The sequence below is a fragment of the Dipodomys merriami genome, unplaced genomic scaffold, assembly GCF_024711535.1.
Source record: "Dipodomys merriami isolate MVZ:Mamm:240054 unplaced genomic scaffold, mDipMer1.0.p SCAF_10, whole genome shotgun sequence".
NCBI lineage: Eukaryota > Metazoa > Chordata > Mammalia > Rodentia > Heteromyidae > Dipodomys > Dipodomys merriami.
In genome coordinates, this window is record NW_027202271.1 from 43,400,520 (window position 1) to 43,420,456 (window position 19,937).

The 19,937-nt window shown below is 35.8% G+C and overlaps 2 long non-coding RNA genes across 5 annotated transcripts in view; one reads left to right on the forward strand and one right to left on the reverse strand.

Annotated features, from left to right (window-relative positions):
* LOC138805121 (uncharacterized) overlaps nucleotides 1–17,788 on the reverse strand; it is a 37,634-nt gene extending 19,846 nt beyond the window's left edge. For 2 of the 3 annotated variants that reach the window (XR_011365447.1, XR_011365448.1), the window contains exon 1: nucleotides 17,573–17,788. This is a non-coding gene — a long non-coding RNA (uncharacterized lncRNA). Of the gene's footprint in view, nucleotides 1–16,468; nucleotides 16,609–17,572 lie in introns of all 3 variants that reach the window. The other variant, XR_011365449.1, reaches the window with a different exon arrangement.
* A 148-nt stretch (nucleotides 17,789–17,936) lies between these two features.
* LOC138805130 (uncharacterized) overlaps nucleotides 17,937–19,937 on the forward strand; it is a 28,777-nt gene continuing 26,776 nt past the window's right edge. For both annotated transcript variants that reach the window (XR_011365450.1, XR_011365451.1), the window contains exon 1: nucleotides 17,937–18,026. This is a non-coding gene — a long non-coding RNA (uncharacterized lncRNA). The remainder of the gene's footprint in view (nucleotides 18,027–19,937) is intronic.

Sequence of the window (19,937 nt, forward strand, 5' to 3'; positions counted from 1 at the left end):
AAAGCAAAAGCCTACAGAGATTTATTTTTAATTCTATACCTGCAATAAAAGTGGCTCATACCTGTAATCCTTAGCTACTCAGGAGGTTGAGTTATGAAGATTGTGGTTCAAAGCCAGCTCAGGCAGAAAAACCCATGACATTTTTATCTCCAGTTAACCATCAGAATACTGGAAGTAGTGCTGTGGCTCAAAGTGGCAGAGTGCTAGCTTTGAGCAGAAAAGCTCAGGGACATTACCCAGGCCCTTAGTTCAAGCCCAAGGAATGACAACAAAACAAAAAATACTATTAACTACAGATTTTTTTCTGAGTTCCTACAGCATTTCATAACCACTGTCTTATAAATATCTACATATCTATTCCTCTGTGTGTTTCCTTTGTTGTATATGTATATGTTTTCTAAATTAAATTGTAAATTCTTCAAGGAAAGACTTGTGCTTAATCTCCATGGGTCTGTTTGTCTGTCTATCTGTCTCTCACTTATTGACTAAGAATATTAAGAACATATATGAAAGCTGGCAACCAGTTCTTCTCACCTGTAATCATAGTGACACAAGAGGTTTTGATCTGCGGACTATGATTTGAAGCCAGCTCAGGCAAGAAAGTTCATGAGACTCTTATTTCCAATGAATCACCAAAGAGCCAGAAATGGAGCTATGCTCAAGTGGTTAAGCACTAGCCTTGAGCATGGGACAACTCCCATGTATTGAGTTCAAGCTTCAGGAATATTACACACACACACACACACACACACACACACACACACACGATGTGGGTACATATAATAAAGCCAATGTTCACAAACTTAAGCTTCAGAAACTATTAAATATAAGATAATAAATACTAAAATCTAAATTTTTGAAAGTAAAAAGCAGACCTAGAACAGCCTTTTAAAATCTATTAGGGCTGCCATAATTTGAATAACATGAATATACCTAATATACTCAAATTTCAGTGATACTTTGATAAAATATCCTTGAGAGTTTCATCAATACAACATTTGCAAACTTGCTAAGATTCTAAAGAAACCTGTTCTTTTATTGTTTAGAGTCAATTCTACCTCTGACTTCATTTTGACAAATTTTTAGGAATATCATCCCAGAATTGGTAAAAGATTTGGTGATTTTCAACTCACATTCCTAACTTGGGCTTCATGGAGTATTCGCTTTTCTTCTTAAACACTGCAACTAATCACATGCAACTTATTTAATTTTGAAGAGTATATGTATAATGTTTTCCATCATGTATGATGCTGTACTTAAATCCAGCTTGAGCAGTCATCTTCAACCTCATAAACTTCCCTATTTTGTTGTGCTGTTGTAAAAGTCTGGAAAGCCTGAAGGTAGATACCAATCCATTGTAATTAATATCTAATTATGATAAAGACAAAATTCCAGCTAACAGTTTCCATCTATGGTTGTGCATAAAATATCTGCTTCTAGCAAGTGACACTATATGCAAATTCATGCTGCAGGAATTACATAATGCATTCAGAAATCCCCAAAATAGAGATTTCACTCTATTTCACTTTTCACTATATTTCATTTCTGTACTGCACAGGAACCTCCCAAGTATAGATAGAAACACAATGTCATTACTTATTTTTATGACACTGCTTACTTTGGCGCTCACATAGAAATGTTGTACATGTTCAATTAATGAATATTAATCAGACATTGGCATTGCTTTCTTAGACAATTTTCTATGTGTAATTATGATAGTTTTCCCCCTAGGGCTTAATATATAGCATATTCTTGCTGCCTTAAGATTATCTCTGTATTTGCTGCTGGCAAAATCATCTATCCATATGCTTCATTGTATTCAAACTTATCAGTGGCTAAGTTGGTATGTAGCTATCAACACTTCTCTCCTTCCTTCAGAAAAGAAATGGTGTAGGCTCTTGGTCTCTCTCTGTCTCTGTCAGTCTCTTTAAAGGAAATCCCTAGTTGGCACTCATCTGGTGAGCTTGTATATGCATATATTCGATTAAGGTTCATATCAAGCAAGAATTATTCATAGGGAACCTTGTCCTTGAGAAACTATGGAATTAATAATTAACTTGGCATTAAATTGGTGTTTTAATGGACTATAAAACTCAACAAGAGTATCAGCAGCTTGTGGAACTTCCCAGCTAAAAACCATTTTGAGCCAAAGTTCAATCCGTGAGTGAACCATAGCGTGTGTGCTTTAAACCTGACACCAGGAAGCCAGGAATTTGTGTTTTCATAATGTCTGCTAGTAAATGTGCCATCTCATTCACTTGGAAACCAAATAAACTCCAGAAATTAAAGGAAAGGTGGGATGTCTTTTTAGGCATGTAAAGACTTATCTAATTTCCACAGAGCTCATTCTTTTTCTTAAATCAAGTGGCAGATCTGAGGATAAATTTCTACTGTCTTTTGATAATGTAGATATAGTAGACAATACAAAGTTGTTTTTTCCCTCACTTTGAAGAAAATTATAGATGCTTTTCACATTTCATTAACTCCTGAAGTGTACACTTTTAACTTGTAACTCACTCAGGCTAATTCTCCTTTCACTTGAGAGATGCAATTACAAAACATTGCCTCAAGTGAGAAAAGTAATTTGAAAGGTGTATTTGCATAGGAGCTGTAAGGTGTCAGTGTTGACCTTTATTCCTTTCAGATATTCACAGAATTCAGCTGGGCTCTTTGGATCTCTGTGGAATTAGAATAATGACAATTTCATCATCAGTAAGTGCTCAGGAGTGGAAAAATGTGAGTTGCGAAAAAGGAGAAAAATGCTGAGATTTTTATCTTTGGAATAAGAAATACAATGATGAATCACATTCAAACTTACTGGGAAATTTCTTAGGCTGTGAGAACTTGTCAAGCAGAAATTCCCACTCCCAGACACATGTCTGGTGATAGTGATTTAGTCCTATGATTCTGATTCTAACCAATGAAGAATGAAGAAAGGAGAATTTTATCTAGTGTGAAGAAATGAACAAAACAGATGGTAAAAGACATGGAAGAAACCAATATGAAAAGGCTTTTTTCTGTATGGTTCCAACAAAATGCCATTCCGAAAAGGCAAAACTCTGGAGACGATGAACAGATCTGTAGAACAGTGAAACTATTATGGGTGATTGCATTATGAAGGAAAAAGCTCATTCACTATACAACCGTCAAAGTTGTAGAATGTACTACACCAAGAGTGCTCATTAAGATGAGCCATGGAAATTGGGTGACAATCATGTATCAATACATATTTCTTTATCCATTGTAAAGCTATTCCATTGTGATATAGGATGTTGGTCATGAGGCAGGCAGTCTATACATAGAGGGGAGGAGTATATGGAACACTATACTTTCTGCTCATAGTTTTGTGAACCTAAAATTTCTCTTTCTTTGCCTTAAAAAGAATGCAACACTGCATGAATTAAAGACAAAATAATATTCTAAAGAAGTGGTTTGAACTATGTTCTCAACTTCAGAATATAGACATTGACCACTCATCCTGTCCTAAGTACAAATACAGTTAATTTGATGATCAGAATTCACATTTGATGTGTTGATTTTGTAGTGAATACTTTTGGAAATACAGTCACAATTACTGTCACTTCATTGCTGAGATTTCTTACAAGGATCATCCTTGCCAACCATTTATTTCCAGGTATCCTTTTCCTGTAACTTCAGTATGTTACATACTGAAGTATTTAACCAGTCAGAGTCTCCAATAACCTGTATGTGGAAAAGCCCTATATGTGTGTGGGAGTGAAGCAATGAAGAGCCATCTTTTACCACCCATGAGTGAACCAGGGCATCTGAGAAAGGAAAGTAAATTGCTACACAGATGAAGGAGAGGTGGGGCAAGGAAAGTCAGTATGGCTTAGCATCTGAGCTGGTTTGTGTGGCTGGCTTCCTCCTCCCTTGTTTTCCCTGGAATTAGACAACTCTAATGGAAATCACCACCATCCTTTTGCTCCCCTTAAGCTACTTTATGTAGGTCATTACCGGCATCTCTTCTGCTAGGCAGTTATCTGCTCATATTTTTATATTTCCTAATAGATTACATTTAGTATTAATAATAAATAGAGCCTGCAGCACTGTTACAGTATCACCTAATTACATCCAAAGTGAGGAATCTATCATTATTAAGAAAAAGATGAAATTCAGATGAAAATGATTATTGTGACTGCTGTTAGGGCTATTTACTTCTCTTTTATTAAAGGAAAGACTTAACGTCAATATAAAGTGCACTTGATTTCAATGTTTAATATTAAATATTTAACACACAAAAATGTGGAAAATTGAAAGAACAGATATTTGAATCTTATTGGAAAAAGAAAAATTGAATATATTTAAACTCATAAAGTATTTATTCACTTTCTTGATCCACTTAGGAAGCATACTAAGAAAATGTATGGTAAGGTGCACGTGAATAATTCCAATACTGTTATACATACATATTGCAAGTGAACAATTAAATAAATGGATGGGGGATGTGAGCCAAGTTTCTCATGTTGAAGTAGAAATTGTCATGGTGGGTGGGTGAGGAAACAAGAATGGCCTACGTGCTGGTGGACTGGAGGTGAAGACATCAGTAAGAAGTCATGGTCTGCATAATCAAGACACAGATGGCTCCATGTGAAAATAATTGTAGATATGATTATATGTCCGTATTATGATAAGCCTCAACTTCCTTCCTTTGTCAGTGGATAGTACCGAAAATAAATGATACCTTAGTAACAATAAAACAACTAAATAAACAATAAAGCAACTAAATAAAGCCTAACACAGAGCACTAAAGATATAAAGCTATTCTTCAAGAAAGGAACTCTGACATCTCAGAAAGAGGGCTGATTCTAGAAACATGGAGGGAAAGATGACAGAGTAGCATCTTATAGTGCTGTGTGTTTGATTACAAAAAAAACAAACACCACATTGATGGAGAATGAGATTTCAGGCATCAGAGACAAGTGAAAGAGCTTCCAATGGTCAAAACTTGAGCAACACAATAAAGTAACATAGACCCAACAATAGAGGATACATATTTATGATTCTATGCTGATATAAAGTATTAAATAAAATAATAAATATGGGAGAAGAGACAAATCCTTCTATGTATAAGGGTCCAATTTTTTTTTTTTGTCGGTCATGGGCTGAACTCTGGGCCTGGGCACTGTCCCTCAGCTCTTCAGCTCAAGGCTAGTGCTCTATCACTTGAGCCATAGCACCACTTCCGGCTTTTTTCTGCTTATGTGGTACTGAGGAATCGAACCCAGGGCCTCATGCATGCAAGGCAAGCACTCTACCACTGAGCCACCTTCCCAGCCCCTCCAAATTATTTATGTAGACATTCTTCTGTAAGGGAGAGGTTGCCTAACTGGACACTCTCTATATGTGAGCAGGGCACAGGGACCTTCCTTCAGGAGTGTAGGATGGAAAGTGGGGCAGGAAGAAGAGTGACTTACAGTAAAGAAACCTGACAAGTATTACCTTAGTCAGGATTCAAGGACAGCATCAGTAGTCAACACTCATGTAGCTAGTCCATGCATGTAATTTGCACTGAAAATGGAAATTAATCTCTGCTACCTTTCTCCCCAAACCTATAACCTCAGTCTTCTTATAGGAATATCTTCAAACAAATATGAACCATACTGTAGGTTCAATATACCAACATTCCTTCCCAATACTACTCAAAATTGTCAATACCACCAAAACCTCTTTTTAAAAAATCTGTAGAATATATATAAAGCTAAGGATACCAATGACTGCCAGGTAGGATTCTGGAACAGATAAAGAACATTAGAGGAAAAATCAAAGAAATTGGAATAAAATATGTGCTTTCTTTAATAATACATGAACAATGGCTCATTAGTTGTAACAATTTTACTATATTAAAAGAGGCCAATAATATGGAACTATGTGTAGAACTATGTGAGGATTTTCTGTAGTAATTTCTCAGTGTTTCTGTGAACTTAAAATTATTGTTAGAAATAAAGTCATCTTTAGAAGGAAAATAAAAGATTTAGAGAACTTTGAAAGATCCTGTATAAGAGGCTGAATGGATTTCATGTCATTCCAATACCTCAGGTTCAGAACCACATTTGAAAGTAGAGTGTTCTAGTTTGTGAACTGTATGAAGGTTAAAACTGTCATATTCATTGTCATGGCTCAAGGTATCAGATGTAAATATGTAGCAATCAGTAAATATGCTTCATAATCATTGATTTAATCTGCTAGTTGGATCTCTAAGACAGAGTTTGCTATTTACTGTGACTATCACTCTTTTATAAACTTTTCAAAGTAGTTCTTATTATTTTATATGTGACAATTTAAAATACTTGTATATAATACACTTTATTAAATTTCCTTCCATAAACATTTATGAAACTAATTGAAAACTGATTGATAAAATTAATCAGATTTCTCTATTTATATATACATACCAGAAATATTTAAGTTACATAAATATAAAAATTTATCTAAGGAATCCTGTAAAGTTCCTCCATCTCTTTATGTGAAGGGACATATTCAAGGAGCCACACAAATCATTCCAGACATCCTTTCCTTTTCAAGGTTTTTAACTTGACCATATCTTCAAAGTCCTTTTCCCAGAGAAGGAAATTTATAGATTCCAAGGATTGGGACTTGGCTATTGAATTACAAGTGTCAGACTACCAGAGGATGATGCAGATTTAGCTCCATATTCTCTCCAGCTAATGAGTGACAGTATCTTTTATTCAGTTGCAATTTCCAGACTGAAAGTGCCAGAATCTTAATCTTTCCTATTTTCCAAATTCTGTGTCTGATTCTCCAGTTATTTATTTTATAAGATACATACAAATATATATGGATGAAATAAAAGCCACCAATTATTCTTCAAATAATCCTTCCTATATAATTAAATGTTTCCTTAGCTTGACCATAATCACAGTCTACTATGCTAAAAATGCACACATCATTTAATAAGGCATCTATCAAGTAAATAATTTTGTAAAATGTTCTATAATGCTCAATTTCTTTTCAGACAAGTATTTTTAAATATCTATATGCTGATCACTATAAATATATACACTCATCCTTGGTGTTTCTAATTCAAAACCAGTAAATCTGACTGGCTAGGCAATATCTCCATTTAGTTGTCCAATAATTATGTCAGAGTCAACATACTATAAAAGACTTTGCATCCTATATGTACTGTCTGTGGCTGTCCCTCTGATATAATCTTACTAGTATTAAACTTGCTCCTGAAGTGGAGAGACTTCTTGCTTTCCCTTCTGAGATTCAGGGAACTTACATTTGGAAACTACTTCTGCCTGGAAACCTGTTTCTCCAGGGAGAATGATGGATCAATCTCTTCTTTTAATTAAGCATCTACTTAACCACCACGTCTCTAAAGAGGCTTTTTAAGCTCAAACTTGAATGATATCATTGAATTCCTCATCTCTCTAACTCTTCCAATGTAATTAGCTAAATCATATTATATTAATGTTCTGAAATTCACTCACTTATTTTCTTTTAATTTTATTTTATTGTAAAGATTCTGTACAGAAGGGTGACAGTTACATGAGTAAGGCAATGAGTACATTACTTATCGATCATTGTTACCTCTTCCCTTGTTGTTGTCCCACTGTCCCTCCCCTCCCCCACCTCCCACACTCCTCCCCACTCACTCCATCCCAAAGTTGTAAAGTTTGTTTCTGATATACTGTGTGTGGGTGTCACTGTTGCAATGGGTCATTCTCTGTCCTTGTTTCAACATTTTGTTATTCCCCTTCCCCTCCTCAGTTTAGACAAATGTATATACAAGATTCAGGGTACGGATATCAAGTACAGTGACAACAGGGACATGCCATAGGGGGAAGACATACAGAGCTCCCCTATGACCCAGCAATCCCACTTCTGGGCATTTGCCCAAATGAAAACAAGCAAGGCCATACTAAAGCTACCAGCACAACTGGGTTTATCACAGCATTATTCACCATAGCTAAGATATGGAACCAATCCAATGCCCCTCAGTAGATGAGTGGAGCAAGAAAATATGGTATACATATACACTGGAATGCTATGCTTCCATCAGAGAGAATCACACTGCCCCATTTGTTAGGAAATGGAAAAACTTAGAAAAAAATCATATTAAGTAATCCAGTCCAAAAGATTTTTAGGTCCCATGGTTTCCCTTATTTGCAATAATTAGTATATGTATAGAATAATTTTATCAGAGGAGATGAAAAGCTCAAAAGCTATGTACATATGTCCATATAAGATGATGTTAAGTGAAATGAACCCCAAGATATGGACACAAGAAGTCTGTCTTTGTTGATGTTGTTTTAAATGCACTCATTTCTTTTCATCCAAGCTATGACAATTACCACTACCCCTTACATCTAACCATAAGACTGTCCTTGCTACCACTCTTGTTGTGAGCTTCTTGCCTGTGGAGCTCAAAGACTTCTTATCTCCCACTGTCTGCTTTTGCTTTTGCATATATTATGTTTAAAATAGAAATCTAATCATGTCAGTACCCTGCTTTAAATCTTTCTGTGACCTCCTTTCACTCTTAAAAGAAAACCAAAGTCCATAATATGACTTGAGAAGCTTTATATACTAACTGTACATTTTTGTTATTGTTGGCCATGGGGCTCGAACTCATGGCCTGGGTGCTGTCCCTGAGCTCTTTTGCTCAAGGCTGCAACTCTAACACTTTGAGCCACAGCAACATTTCGAGGTTTCTGGTAGTTAACTGGAGATAAGAGTCTCATGGACTTTCCTGCCTGGGCTGGCTTGAACAGAGATCCTCAGATCTCAGTCTCCTGAATAGCTAGGATTACAGGCATGAGCCACCAGCACCCAGAATGTACATTTTATTTAATCTCCAGTATCAGGTTCTGGATACTACTCCTCTGTTCAATTTGTTTAAAAGCAATTTGCATCAGTTTTATTCCTTCATACCTCGAGGTCATAGTCTGCTTTCCTCTGTGTGAAGCACTCAAATCCATATCTGATTTGAGTCATTTTCCAATTTCTGCTCAGTCAACAGTTCCTCAAGAAGTTTTCTTTAAATCCCCAAACAAGAACAGAATTCCCTCTTATGATACAGCTCTATTGCTTTCATAGTGAAGTGGTCTAGTACTTGACCTAATTATATATATATTTTAATTCATGCTGTGGCCACATACAGGGTCAACCTATTCTTTGGGATATTTTTGGTACATTATTTTCACAAAGTGCATCTTTTTAAACTTATTTTTTAAATAATCTTAAAGTAGTTGTACAAAGCCATTTAAACGACCACCTTATGAATACAATGCATGTTGGTCAGTGTCACACATTTCAATATTCTTACCCATCCTTTTCCTACACATTCCTTCCCTCACTCTTCTTAACTTTATAGGATACTTGACTATATTTTCCCCCTCTTCTCTTCTTCATCCATCTACATCACCCTTGATTCCACCCTACCCCTTTTAAGTATTGGCTTCTTGGTGTTTATTTTGTTGAAATTAAACTTTGCCTTTCTAAGAAATTACACTATTTGCATTCTCCCTTGAATCTACCATATTTCAGTTAATGCATGTGTATGCATTTGTATGCCACCCAATATGTTTATTTAGTTCTTTTATTTTTACATTTATTTGATGTAAGAACTTTGAGTTAATAACATATTTTACTTAAACTATTGCATTCAGCTGGGGGCAAAGGGAAAAGCTGAGTTCCTCGATCATTATACAAAGAAATATCTGTTGTTAAACTATCCCCTGGGCTCAAACTTTCTCTCTGCAAAACCAGCCTTATTTTTTAAAAAATAGAGAATAAATCATGTGACAAATATCCTAGGCTCTAAAATTCTAAAAAATGGAATCTCATTCATTAATAAGGTTCTGTTGGCTGAAAGAACTGTAGATCTGTGGTATGTAAGGGATTTCTCTCTCTCTCTGTGTGTGTGTGTGTGTGTGTGTGTGTGTGTGTGTGTGTGTGTGTGTGTGTGTGTACACTCTTGTCAATCCATGGAGAAGTGGATTGAAGAGACGTAAAGACTAGTTATTAAAACTGAGGGGAGAAGCAAAGAATTTCATTTATATGGATTCAGAAATTAAAGGTCTAATTGGATTTCTTGGGTCAGCATAACTAAAAGTCAAAAAATTTTAGATTGGTTTTTAAAGCCAATAGGTAAGCCAGGAATTGGTGGCTTACACCTGTAATCCTAGCTACTTAGGAGACAGATCTGAGGATCACAGTTCGAGGCCAGCCCAGGCAAGAAAGACATTGAGAATCTTATTGCCAACTAACCACACACACACACAAACAAAAGCTGGAAGTGAAACTGTGGCTCAAGTGGTTGAATGTTAACCCTGAGCACAAAGCTCAGGGATAACACCTGAGTTCAAGTCCCAAGTCTAACACACACACACAGAGGGAGACTTTCTCCCTACAATTAGCTATTGACTATCAATCTTTCTCTTGTATTAGAGCACATTAAAGGTCATAATGTTAGCACAGGGAGTAGCTTATATTTAAATGTCAATTACTTTATCTCCTGCTGTAGTTTTCTATGATGCAGAGGCATGATATAACATCCCTTAAACAAAATTCAAAGATTTCAAATATGTGGTAATGTTCTTGTCTATATTCTAAAATACTTTTCATCCTCAAATATAAAACATTCCCAATCCAGTAATGAAAAAGGAATATTGTCCTTGAGCACTTACAGTGTATCAGGAAAGCATTGTTTGCTTCCATCCTTGCAGAAAACCTGATACTGGTGATTGACAATCTCTATTCATCATCTGGGGAATTGTGAGTTGGAGAGAATAAACATTTTGTCTTTATCATGGAAATTTAGAATTGAATCCACAACCCTCTGTGATGACAATTCTCTCCTTAACATGCTGTGTTGGTCATCTATTACTCTCATCTTTTAGCACAAAAATTTGAATGTTAAGATCATATTCATTCTTTGGCAAAGTACTAGTGAAGTGTTATTCCTGTCAAATTTCCAGCATCCTATCTTCTTTTGCTAAGCTTACTCAGCTTTACTTTTCATTCTATTGCCAACCGTTTGATATGGATTTAGTTACCGATGCACTATTTATCATTTTATTATTATTACTTGCCATTCTTCTCTGTATGCAGTATCATTACTATCTCTGCTAATAAAGCTTTTGAAAATAATTTGGAATGTAGAAGAGTAGATTTTTCTCTATTAAAAGTAGTGTCACATCAGTGGCTCACACTTATAATCCTAGCTACTCAGGAGGCTGAGATCTGACAATCACTGTTCCAAGCCAGCCCATAGTCTGTGAGACAATTATGTACCAAAAGCCAGAAGAGGAGCTATGGCTAAAGTAGTAGAGCACTTGCCTTGAGCATAATAGTTCAGGGACAGTGCCTAGACTCTGGGTTCAAGCCCCCAGGACTGGCACCCTGCCACACCAAAAAAAAGCAGTATCATATTATTAACAAAACATATCTCCATGCTATTAATCCCATAAGAAAATCTAAAATTAGTTTCAGCTGTCATGTTAATACTTTTTATCTACAAGAAATTAAAAAGAAACAAGTATGTTGATAAAGAGAATGGAAAAGAACTCATTTTTATTTTGGTGGGGATGTTATTTTATTTTATGTCTATGCTTTGGAAAAGATTGATCTATACTGAGATACTAGGTTTAAATGACCCAGAAAGTTGACAGAGTGCTTTTGTCCAGACAGCTAGATACTGCAGTCACTGAAGCAATTACAGCCCAGAAACAAAGCCAATTGAAATAAGGCCATTTACATTCTATATATGGAAAGAGAGGCAACTTGTTATACTTATTTTTTCTTATAAGGATTACTTCTGGCTAAGTGCTCAAGTTAGATAAATTATAGTTTTTCTACCATATTAGTTAGATCCCCAAATACCATCTGGGGCATTTTAAGGATCACTTCAGGATGGGGTCCCTTAAAGACTTTGGTTATAAACTTTTGGAAACATAAATTTCATTGTTTCAAAGGTCATCAGTTCTTAAAAATGGCTCTTAGGTCTTTATTTGCTCCTAGGATGTAGTCTTCAACACAAATTCAGTATGATCCATAAAAATCTAGTCACTTCTACCCAAAACAAAGCCCCTTTTAGATTCAATGGTGCTTTTGAAATTGTGCTTCTGATTTATGTTACTGGAGTAATGAATGCTGAGAATCTGAGAGATAACCCTTAATTCATCTCATGGACTTAGCCACTCACCTCTAATTTTTCATTTATTAACTTCTTTAAATCCATAGTACATATTTGTCTTATTCTGTGCATTATGACACCAGATCAAGCCTTATCTTTTCTGTGGACTTCCATACATGCTTCCTAACTGCTCTGTGTCCAAAATTTCTTCTCTAGTTAGTACAATTTCAGAGTAATCTTTTTTTTATATCCCAGTCTTTATCTCATCGCTCAAACTTTCAATAGCTGGCCAACATCTATAAGATAAATTATTAACTTCATGCCAAGTTATTGAGAGCAACTTCTTTTTTGTTTTGTTGTGTCTCAGTTGAGTTTTATTAAATTATATTTTTATTATATTTAGGTATACCATCGAGTTATCATTCAACACATGGGTTTATAAGTACAATGCATCTTAATCAATGTCACTGCTTTGATTATTCTTCTCCATTCTTCTCAACCCATTTTCTAGCTGCTTTGGTATTTTTGAAACTCCTACAAGTACATGCATTATGTTGAATGAATCCAAAGCATGCTTATCTGTGACTGGTAGAGATTACCTTATTAAGACAAAATATCTTTGTAGATTTTTGTAGATGTAATTAATTTAAGGATCACAATTGAATTCCTTCTGGATTATGTTGACCCTTAAACAAGAAAAAAAAGACTCAAAGAAGAACGCCAGATCAAGATTGAGTGTCAAGCTGTCCAAGTCAAATAATGCCACCAATTACCAGAAATAATGAAAGGCTGACTTTAAAAGAGTTTGGAACAAAAGTGGCCTGGACATATGGCATTGAGGCATGGGAGAAAAGGAAAATCTTTTGTGTATAATGATACCATTATAGCCACGAGCCACTGCAAATGTCTTGTTTGAACTCACTCAGTTTGTGGAAATAAGTTCTGGCAGTCTTAGCACTCAGTCTTCCAAAGATACCTGCTCTTGTAGGTATCTATGGCTTGAGATGGTTTCCCTGCCTGGGATACTTTTATGTATACTTAATATTTTTATGCATGTCCAACATAAAAGATATTTTTATATCTAGGCACTGGTAACTCATGACTGCATTCAGAGCTACTCAAGAGGCTGAGATACAAAGGTTTCACAGCTCAAATACAATCCTGGCAGAAAAATATGTGAGACTCCATCTCCAAAATAACCAGCAGAAAAATCGAAGCAGCAATTGCAATGGAATGATGACAAAGCAGCTGAGATGGTCTTCTACTATGGATAATACATAATGACTCGCCTGACCATATATAGCCTGAAGTTAACTGGCTATAGGATGTGAGCTGCAGTCTATGTTCCATAGGCAAGAGCTTCTCTTTGTATTGTCTATCTTACAAGGATGGCTTATTTTACTCATAGGTATAGGTTGATATCTTCCAGCCTCAAACTGATGAATCAAAGATCTGGAGATAATCTTTTTTAGATTTTTTATTTTTTGTTGGTCGTGGGGGCTGAACTCTGGGCCTGGGTGCTGTCCCTCAGCTCTTCAGCTCAAGGCTAGTGCTCTACCACTTGAGCCACAGTGCCACTTCTGGCTTTTTCTGCTCATGTGCTGACGGATCGAACCCAGGGCCTCATGCATGCAAGGCAAGCACTCTAACACTGAGCCACCTTCCCAGCCCCTGGAGATAATCTTGAAGGGGATAAATTAAGCCTAAATTCAAGAGGAATAGGTGAGCCTGTCTTTGTCTTAGAAAATTTCTCTGAAAGGTAGAAAATATATCAGATCCATAACATATTTCAGAAAAATACTTAATAATGATTTTTTTTATTGTGAGAATACCGTACAGAGGAGTTACAATTACATGGGGAAGATAATGAGTACATTCTTATCAAGCATTGTTGCCTCCTCTTTGTTTCCCCTTCCCATCCCATTCCTCCCTCCCCCACCTAATCCTCCCCCACTCCCCACCAAAGTTGTAAAGTTCGTTTTTCGACATAATGACTTGTACATCTCATTGTTGCAATGGGTCCACCTGTAACCCTAGTTAAACAATTTGGTTTTTTCCCTTCCCCTCCACAAATTATACCAACATCAAACACAGTGAAAGCATGGGTTATACCGTGGGGGAGGGACATACAAAGCAACAAAGAAATCATCTTATAAATATGTTAGAAACAATTGCATGAAAGGAAAAAAAAACAAAAAAACATTTGAATCTTTATCTTGGGGTTCATTTCACCTAACATCACCTTATCTGACCTTTTCTGCTTGACTCAGACATATACTAGTTATTGCAAATTAGGGTAACCATAGGACCTATGTTTCTTTGGTTGATGAGATACACAATCTATAATCTGAATTAAAACTACTAGTGAAGCCAAGTACAATGTTCCTTCAATAATGACTTATTGAAGTATCTCAGTAGTTGAATGTATTGGGTTTTTGGGCCAGGTGAGATGTAAATATGATTTCTTTATTGCTGTACTCAATCTGCTCAGGACAAGAAGACTTCTTGTTATTTTCCAAACACATTGCGTATTCCCCTCATTGGGCCTATTGTATTACCTAAGCATTCTGCTCCAAATATATGCATTTGTTTCATTCTATGAATGTATGTCAACTTCAAAATGAAATATCCCTTAAAATCTCTCCTTTTCAAATAGCAATCATCTAAATATTTGGCCCTTACTCACTCTTTTTCTATTGCCATATTTTCTGCATTTTTGTGTATTCTCTGATTCAATCATCAATTAATTACATGGCTGTCTCTATTCCCATCAACAAGAATGTAAGCTGTATTAGAGTGAGCATATTTGTATGTATGCTTGTTTTTACATCCTTATTGAATGGGGGAACTCCTAAATGGGTATGACCTTTGTTGAGGTCATAATTGTCTTTCATTACTTGAAGCAAGCTCTATAGATCCTGAGCTGAACATTACCTCCTTGTCTTTTCCAAGCCTGTGTCATCCAATGAGAAACACTATCTAGAATGATGTACAAGACACACTGCTGGGCACATAGATGGCTAAAAAGTTTCCCCATATTTGGGAAAGAAAGAGCCTTGTTTTGCCACTTCAGAGAGGAGGGTCATCCTGAGCTGAGAATGGAGAAATGGGAATCCCAGGAAAAGGGAAGAATATTCTAAATGATAAATCATATGATACATAGAGACACAGCAAAAATAGAGACAAAGCAAAATCTATATGTGATGAAATTTATATTAACTTATATCAATATATTTAGTTCATATAAATTTTATTCTTTTGGTAATTCTGAAATATAGAACATATAACTTTGCTATTCAATACACCTCAAAGGGCGGGGGAGAACCTTCCAACTTTGTTCTTCCTGCCTAATTGAGACTTTATACCCTAAGTCCTGTATTTCAGTCTTGGTATCGATCACTATTATGCACTGAGCTTCCTTGATTTTTATTATTTTACATACCATGAACAAGTTGAGCATGTGATACCACCAGTTGTCCTGTGACTGGCTTATGTTTCCAAGTGTTCATATAAGAAAAAAAAGTGTCTTAGGTGATATATGTCAATGTACTTGATTTATAATTACATTGTATTTAGTAATCATAGGTAGATTTGCATCTAATAATTATATTATTGATATATATCATCAAATAATCAGACATATAACAAATATTTATGTCAGATATATTTCATATATGTTGGTTTTATATATAATGTATATATAACATGTTTGATGATATGTAATATATTCAATAATAAATACATATAAATTTAATTTGTCAGTTTACAAGTTTTCAAAAACTGAAACAAAAATATCTGTGGATGAAGAGATGCTCAGGTAGTGTGGGTTGTGAATAACTGCATGGTTTTAAGACCATCATCCTGTAGCTGCTGGCAGTCACTGAATCTTAGCTTACACTGGAAATAGGGGGCAAACTTTGCATTTTAAAGAGGCTTCAGGTTGGAGTAACTGAAAGACATGAAAAGATCAGGGTGATAGGTAATGGCCTCGTTAGACAATGGAAAAATCAAAGCAAGTTTCTGTAGAGAAAACTGGTTTTATTTTGTCTATATTTTTGTAAAAATGGAATATCATGGTGATAAATGAGTCACAGAGTATTTTAAAAATCAGTTAGAAAAATATATAATATAAAATAGCATTATCAACAAAGTATTGATAAAGAAAAAAGTCCTATAATATAGATTTGCGGATGGACCCAAGCTATTTAAGTTCCAGTTGTTTCAAATTACTTATCCCATTTCAATTTACTCTTGGCTTGAGGTTTTATTAATCAAAAGAACTATTCTTTATTTAAATACATATTTTACACATATTAATCACGGCACATTTGAACAGTTTCTTACCTGGTAAACCTCATCAAAATAGCGGAGACTAAATACACAACATAGGTTTGTACTTCAGTGAAAAGAACCCTCTAGAGCAGACAGGTTACAGTCAAAGTACAAGCAGCATACATAGTGAACAGCAATAGCATGAAAGGTTTCTACAAGAATTAGAAAGATTTAATGTTATATTCCTTACCACTAGGACAAAAAGATATGCGTAAGTCCTATCCAGTCAAACCTATGCCTGTATGTGGTCTATCTGTAGTTTCTTGTAGTAGAGGACAAAGTGGTTTGAAGAACACAGAATTATAGGAGAGTACCTCTGCGATTATTTCTCTTAAATGTTGATGGTATATTCAAAGTTAAGAAAGTAGGGGTGCAAACCTGCAGGCAAAGTGTGCTAATGGCTAAAGTGAGGTGTCCCATGGCCTTACATCAGATCTTGAAGGATCTGAGAGTGCTAGGTACTAAAGAAAACTCCTCAGAGCAAGCCGGCCTTACAGACATGACACTTGCAGGATGCAGAAACTTTGCGAGAAAGGAACTAAGAGATTCAAGGTTGGAGAATCCCCATTTAAGGCACCCATCCTGTGATCATCTGATCAAATGCTCTGCTCTACATGGTGATTTCTGAGAACTCTCAAACTTTTCCTGAGAAAACACTTAACAAGGGCCATCAACAGAGTGCTGACAAGAGGTTGCTGTCACCAGCTGAAAACAAGCAGCCTTCAAAAGTCTTTAATTATTGAGGGGAAGTGCTTAGCAAGATGAGAATGGTGGAGAGTCTCAAAATAGTGTGAAAAAAGGAAAGTACTCAAGAAGGACCAAATGATTTTGAAATATATCTTTATAAAGTTCTTTTAAATCAAACTTGTTGAAAATGTACATCTTATTATGTAAAGATACAGGGATATAGAGATGCTTATATCTTTACATATAAAAATATCTTCATATATATCTGTATCTTTATAGATATATCCATCTATAAATAGATATTGTCTATTTACCTGTCTGTCTGTCTGTCTGTCTGTCTATCTATCTATCTATCTATCTATCTATCTATCTATCTATCTATCTATCTATCTATCTATAATAGTCAATAGAAAACTGTAAGAAGCTCACCATAAAGTTCTCTGTTCACCAATCCTTAGCTGGTGGCTGCTCTTATGTGTACGTCCATTGTCTTAGCGTTTCCTGCATCTTCAGTTTCTACATGAATTTTTTTCTACACATCATAACTTTTCACTTTAGATTCTCAATGCTACATAGAAGGGATTAGGGTGCTTCTCCTCCAAAATTTCAGTTTTTACAAGCTAGAATCTCTCAGTCTTGTGTCCTCTTTCCAGTCAGAATTCTTTGTTGCCCTGGGCAGCCTACAGTGAAGGGACCATTTATTACATAACAGCTTTGGTAGACAGCGTTGTCACAAACTTACTTTGTTTTAAAAAATGGGTGTGGCCAGAGAAGGGACTCCAGAGAGAAGCTATGAGAATACCAGTTGAAGTTTTCTCTCATGTCCTCAGAACCCTTCGCTAGTGTACAGTCCATGGCTTCCTCTGTTTATATACTAGACATGGTAAGTAGAAAAGCCCATTGACCATAGATTGGGGATGTAGCATTTCTCCAAGTTGAGGAGTTTGTTGCATCTGGTTTGCATTCTCTAACACCTCCTTACCTTTTGTGGAACCCTTCTAGAACAAATCCTCTAAATAAAGCCCCCAGGAGAATCCTGTGTTTACCCACATGGATACTAATCACTTGTCTTTAGTAAGACTGAGTGCTCACTGCCCTCTAGTGGGGATAGAGGAAGGGTTTTTGCCACTAATAATATAGACGTGTTATTTAACAAAGGGTAAGTTGTGATAAATAGGTCCAGTTTAAACAAATACATCCATAGACAACTAACATCATAGATTATACTTTCACACACCTGGATGGTATAGGGTTGGCACTTGATGTGGCCCTTTGAACCAATTAAGAGATGTGGCAAATACCAGGTACACATTGCTTCTACATGAGAAATACAGCACATAAACCATTTTTTTCTAAGTAGGATTGGATGCTAAAATAACAACAAAAGTCACAGTATAGTAAACTAAATCAATAGCGTCATATTTATTTTCCTTATCAAGTACATGAGTCTGTACCATGCTTTTTTTTATAAGATCCATTAGAGAGTAGGTTTACTTATATTATCATCAAAAACGTGTCATATATTGTGCTATAAAATTACAATGATTATGATGTCACAAGACAGGAAAATTTTCAGCTCATCATCTTCTGGGTGCACTGAGATATGTGTGGTCAATTGTTGAATGATGTCATTTTGCATGACTCTATGGGAATTCAAGTTTGAGTGACCAACCAGGTCCACTGACAAGCCATAATAATGAAGAGATGTTGTGTATGGCAGGGAAAAAAGCTAGTATGTGTAGGAAACACAAAATACTCTGTGAATAAAGAAAGCCCGAAGAAGAATACCTAAATGCTAAAAAGGAGTCAAACTTAAGAATAAAATGAGTGAGGCCCAAAAGCTCCTAGAGAATAAAGAGTTAATAGATGCCCAGTATGTGGAAATAAAGTTACTGAGGGTTTCCTAGTCTTTATGTGAATGAAATATCATGATCACCCTTTTTAGACTTTTAAGCATGTGTACATCAAGCCAAAATCTAGGCTACCTCAATTTTCACGTACGATACTTTTCTACAGTATCCCTCAGGAACAAAGTCAATACTTGGAACATAAGTAAGTGCTCAATTCTGATTTTAATACACTATAAAGTCAATGGTGATGGCAGCTCCAAGATACATAGATAAAAGGAACTTCTGCTCCAGTAGAAACGAATAAAAATACTGTGACATCTTAGTTAAAACAATTTCATGTTACACACAAACTTTTCTTTCTTTCTTTCTTTTTCTTTTTCTTTTTTTGCTGGTCCTGAGGCTTGAACTCCAGGCCGAGGAACTGTCCCTGGGTCATTTTGTGTTCAAGACTAGTACTCTACCACTTGAGTCACAGTGCCACTTCTAACTTTTTCTGAGTAGTTCGTTCGAGATAAAAGCTTCACAGGTTTTCCTGCCAGGGCTGGCAGGAACCATAATCCTCAGATCTCAACCTTCTGAGGATTACACTCATGAGCCACCAGTACCTGGCATACCAAAACATTTTTTCTAAGAAGGCTTCTACCAAAAATATGCAGCCAGAATAGCTGAAGTTTAATAGGTTTCTCTACATAGACAAATAGTACAAATATGAAGCTTGTGCTTGTCATTTGCAGCAATATTGCATATGGTATGGGTCAGCATACATGCAGATTATCAAGCTGTGAAACAATGCATGAATGGTTAAGACCTTTAAGTTACAGAACAAAATACCTGGTGCTCTCTCACTTCTACTCTGAAACTCAAACTAACATCTACATCATTAATACTTGTCTGTCTGCTGTGGGCTTTGCAGCATATTGATTTCAAGCATATTGATATACTCT